This window comes from Tenrec ecaudatus, chromosome 15 (assembly GCF_050624435.1).
Source record: "Tenrec ecaudatus isolate mTenEca1 chromosome 15, mTenEca1.hap1, whole genome shotgun sequence".
Classification (NCBI taxonomy): domain Eukaryota; kingdom Metazoa; phylum Chordata; class Mammalia; order Afrosoricida; family Tenrecidae; genus Tenrec; species Tenrec ecaudatus.
The window spans coordinates 89,687,714-89,693,495 of record NC_134544.1 but is presented as its reverse complement, the minus strand read 5'-3'; positions in this window follow the sequence as shown (position 1 = coordinate 89,693,495).

The following is a 5,782-nucleotide window of genomic DNA, read 5'->3' as shown; positions in this document are numbered from 1 at the left end:
GCTCACCTTCCTGAATCAATCGCTGAAGACAAAATGGGTGCATAAGCTAATGTGATGAACAAAGCTAATGGTATCTGGCTATTATAAATATAACACCTGGGGTCATAAAGGTCTGAATTAAACAAGCGGCTATTTAGCAGGGAAGCAACAAAGCCCACATGGAGGAAGCATACCAGCATGTGTGGTTATGAAGTGGTGATAGCATCAAATATCAGACACCAAAAGATCCAAAACAATCACATAGATGCAAGCAAGGGGGGTCGGAGCGAAGACCCAACGCCCATCTGCAGACTATTAGACATCCCCTCACAGCAAAGTTACAAGGAAGGGATGAGTCAGCCAGGGGGCAGTATAGCACCAATGAAGTACACAACATTCCTCTAGTCCTTTAATGTTTCTCCTCTCCACTATCATGACCCTAGTTCTATCTTACTAACTGGCTTAGACAGGAGCATGTACACTGGTACAGATAAGAGCTCTCGACACACAGAATACAGGACAGATAAACCCCTCGGGAACAATAATTGGAATAGTGATACCATAACGGTAGAGGTTAGAGGGTTGGTAGGGGGAGAAGGGAGAGAAAGGGAGAACCTATCACAATGATTGATGTATATATAACATACACACACAAACAGCAGAAACCTGTGTGAGGGGAGACAGCGGACATTGTAAGATATGAAAATAATAATTTATAATTTATCAAGGGTCATGAGGATGGGAGGTTGGAGGAGGGAGGGTAAAAAGAGGAGCTGATACCAAAGGCTTCAGCAAAAGAAAATGTTTTGAAAAGGATGATGGCAACATATATACAAATGTGCTTGATACAATTGATGTGTAGATTGTTATAAGAGCTGTAAGAGGCTCCAATAAAATGATTAATATATATATATTTAAAAAGAACTTAAAGATACACACCTGAAATTGAAACAGGTGAAGAGTAGGTTAGAAATATTTAAAATATTTTAAACAAGTATAAGTTTATCTTTAAAAAAAGAAAAGAAACGGACGGTTTTGGAAGATTAAGTCAGGTGGTAAATATCCAGATTTTGTGATCATTACAAAAGAAGGAGGACCAGAATCCCCCAAAACAGAAACCAGGTAGGAAGCACCATTCCACATGTTTTCTGGGCAAGTTTTATGATCAACTTCATGCACACTGTTTAAAAATACCACTGAAATGTGGAAATTCCATGGAGAACAACAATGAAATCTAATAATGTACCCACATAAGAAACAGATAAGAGAGCCGTCTACTATCACCATGTGTATTTACATCTTCAGGGAAACGAGAGAGGATGCACTGTGAACTCTCATACCACAAAGTTTGTTGTGTATATAATATAAAGTTTATAAATTAAAAAACTACTTTAAAATATTGATAATATGTAACAATTAAAGCAATACTTGATAATAACTTGTTTAAGAGCTATGTTTTCCTTTGCAAATGCTTGTGTTTCTCTGATTCTGAGGGAGAACTCTTGCCCATATTCTCTACTTAACTGCTTCTAAATATCAGGGAACATGCAAATGCAGCTCTCTGCCACTGATAAACCAGTCACAGCCCCTGATGTGAGAGATTTCAGAGGATAGTCCTGTCCCTGGGGTCTCTGCTGTTTCCATTTGTGCCCAGGAGCTAGTCCAGAGGACGCATCGTGAACTTTGCAACAACCTTGGCTTTCATTTTGTCCATTTTACATGGGAATCATTGTAGATCCTTCTGTGTCTAGGTAATTGTGAGTGCATGTGTTTGTATTTGTGTCATCTAATCACAGTGCCTCTGTGTTTGCAGGTGTCCAGGGTGAGGTGCAGCTGTGGAGTCTGGGGGCAACCTAAGAAAGCCTGGGGGGTCTCTGAAACTCTCCTGTGCAGCCTCTGGATTCACTGTCAGTAGCTACTGGATGAACTGGGTTCGCCAGGCTCCGGGGAAGGGACTTCAGTGGGTCTCAGCTATTAATCCTGGTGGTGATGCATACTACACAGGCTCAGTAAAGGGCAGATTCACCCTATCTAGAGACAACTAGAAACCTGATAAGACTTGAAATCGTGTATTACTGTGCAAGAGACACAGTGAGGAAAAGTCAGTGAGAGCTCAGACACAAACCTCCCCTGCAGAGAGGAGACTGGTCTCCAGGGGGCGCTCAGGATCCACAGAGCATAGGACTCAGACCCAGGAGCAGGTGCAGCTGAAGCTTCAAGACTGGTTTCCTGTGATGATCTGAGGTTGCTTCTAAATCTCAGTTTCCCTAAGGAATCTCTCCCTAATTAAAAAAAAAATTCTGAGCCGACTCTTGATATCTGTGAATTCAAAAGTTATATTGTAACAGAAGAATATAGTCTGTATTACAGCAACAAACAGACTGTGCCTTAAGGACAAGAGGCAATTCTGGTAATTCTTCCAGGGGTCCCTGTATCAGAGTTCCCATGATGCTCACATAAATACTTTCCAATCAGACTCAGGGGAAATGGGGGTAAATATGACTATGAAGTGTTTGACTCTTGGCTCAAGGTTTGAGAGTGTATTCTTCTACCACATGTTGTTAGACTTCCTGACAATGGTTTAGTCACAGTAAAGCCAGTCAACGTATTTTTTATTGAATTGTTTCTTCAAATGACAGATATTTCGTTTTTGTTGTTGTCTGTTGTTTTTGCTTTTCTTAACCATAGTGGCCTATGATTGTATCTGTCTATGTTCCAGAAACTGTTGCCCATGATTGTCAAGGCAGACACAAACTTATCTGTGTGAATTCAGGGTTCAGGGAGATCTCTAGGGCCAAACAGGATAATTCCGTTATTCGTTTCAGATGTTGAAGCTTCACCTTCACAATCCCACAGAATGTTATCCCACTGATTTCACCCAGGGGTCCACATTTGTCCTGTTTACCAGATTATTTGTTCGGATTACCTCACACTACTTCTGGTGGCTTTGCTACTAATTTATTGTATGATATTGGTAACATTTCCAGTATCTAGGGACACAAAACCTTAGGTGAACAATTTCAGATATTTCGGTATAATTTTGGGTGTGAATGACATTATTATCAACTACTTTCTAGATAAGAAATATCTTTGTGTCAAAGGTAATTTGCTTTAGTGTGACATGTACTCTTTCCACACTAGAATGACTCTTGAGTAGACACAGCAGTGTAGCGGTTGAAGAAAAGTTCTTCCTTTATATTGACTCACAAAAGCTATTCCTATTTACAACAAACATTGAATTGGAGTCACTTTTGGCTGAATTCAGTGAGATTGCTAGATTTAGCTGATCTTCAAAATTTTGAATATTTTATATTACCATAATCTAATGCAGAAGAGAAAATGCATATCTGACATTTTAAATGTCCTTGGATTTGTTGTATTTTATAAATGTGTAAATCCATGAGAGTACATGATCACTGCCTTTATTTCTGAAGTCATCCTCCATCCTAATCCATGTCTACCTCCTCAACCATCTTCCTCGTCACTTTCTGTGGCCTAGGAAAACTGGACCTTGGGCTTGATGAATGGAGAAGTCATGGACAGGATTGTGTTCTCAGAGTAAATAGTCAACATTCTCATCCCCAATGATCCCCTTTTTAACTTTATTACAAAAGTATGACTCACATCCAATCTCCACATAGTCCATCAGATAGTGTCTCATGATGTATTTGTTTAAATTTAGGTCTTACTCACTCTGGATAATACACTTGGGAATCATGGGCTTCGTTCCTAGAGCATGTCAGTTTCTTCATCTTCTTGGGGGTAGTTTTCAGAGGTGAGCAGCTCAGGGATGAAACGTGAAATTTTGGTAATGCTTTATCTGAGCACCTGCCTTACTGTCTCCACGTGCAGCTTGCAGGGGTTGGTCAAGGACTTGTAGAACTCACAGACATCGTGCCTCACCGGTTCTGTCTCCAGATTCTCTTAAACCAGTGGTGGGTCTGTATACTATGGATTGGTGAGAGCACAGCCTACACTCCTACTCTGATGTCCTGAGTACACATCCTCCATGACCCCTTTCATTGAACGCTGAGCTCCATTGCTGCGCAGGCCATTGCTATGCATCACTGTGAAAGGAGGTGTGGAGAAGGCAGTGTGATTCCAGAACTCCAGGTAAAGACAGGATTCTGAGCTGCACTCTGCTCCATTATCTTCTCTTCAGTGTATTCTTTGTTTTCCTTACACCTATTTGACACGGAGACGGGTGCCATAAAGTTAAATATGAAACTCAAACTAAATAGTGTGATATGATAAAAAAATATAAAGGAAACTGTCAATAAATGTATTCTAAATCATATCATAAACAAGGTCACAAAGATGACATAATGAAAACAAAAACATAAAGTGGGTATTTATTTGTGGGAGACAATTATAATAGAAAAATAAAGAACACTTCTAGAAAATTTACATAGTTAATTGTGTTGTGTTGTGCAATATGGACTCATGCAGTTATGTAAGGTACATAAACATGCATTGTACATATAAAGAATTCTCAATGCATTTATGAATAAATGTACTAAATAAATATACGTTTTGCATTTTTGTGGTTGGTAGAGCATTTTGACTTGATCATTTTATAAGTAGCTCGCATGCTGAAAAAGTGTGAGTGCCCCTGATCTACACATTAAGGGAATGTTCTGCTATAAAACACGTATTGTCTGAAGTCTGTGTGCTCCTGGGGGATCCTAATCACTTTAACACCAGAAACTTTTGGCTATTTATTAAATGTTTCAGGCTAACCTTTATACAACTTAAGTAATCATCCAAGACATCTTCTCCAGCGAAAGTAAGGAATAGCTCTTTTTCCTTCCTAATAACAACCCTCTCTCTTAAAATACAATGTTTATTGTTTTAAATGTTACTAAGTTTACAATTGTGGTTAAGAAAAGTTTACAGAATGACCATGCTTGTTATGGTGATTTGTGAGAATAAGAATGTGAATGCCTTCCACTCCCCCTCCTCTGCATTTTTGTTTTCAACTTGAAATGAGAAACAACCTAAATGACCCCAAACAGATGAATAGAATAAATAAATTGTGGCATACACGTGTTCATGCTCTAAGATATTTACCATTAAAATAAATTCATGCTGGATAGCTATAAAGTTATGGGTCTATTCCCACGTAAAGTATATAAATTTAGTGACATAAGCTAAGCAATAAGAAAATGATTTATATATTAATAACTATGGTATTTGGAATAATGTGAACATGACTACATTCTGTGTTTCACTATCACATAACAAATCGTTCCCAAATATTATTCTCATCAAATCCTTCTAGGACATTCATTTATGTGTATGCTCTGCATGTCTAAAAACACTGGAGAAACCAGAGAGCTTGTCATGACATAGATATACCTAGAGAACTTTATGCTGAGTGAAAGTATTCAATCTCTAGAGGGCATATATTTTATGACACCAGTATTAGCTAAAATGCAAAGACAGAGCTTGACACCTGTTCTGAAATTATGAAATCATTTAATATGATATCCTAGGTACTGTTTATCACTTCCTCATTTGTACATCTTAAAAGAAATAACATTCCTTTAGTGAAGATTCCACCCCAGATGTGGACAATTTGTCACTTAGCAGGAAATGCAAAAGACAAAATGGCTCTTGTCATTCAGTAACATCTCAGGGTGACCCCAATTTAATAGTATCCTACAAGAGTATCATTAAAGAAACTGAACTATTCCCTCGACCTTAAAGCTGAAACAACTTGGTGTGGGAAGCACAAAGGACTGTTATGCCAAAACTTTGGGCTTCAGAGCATGGTCCAAGGATTTCAAATGGTAATGCCAAA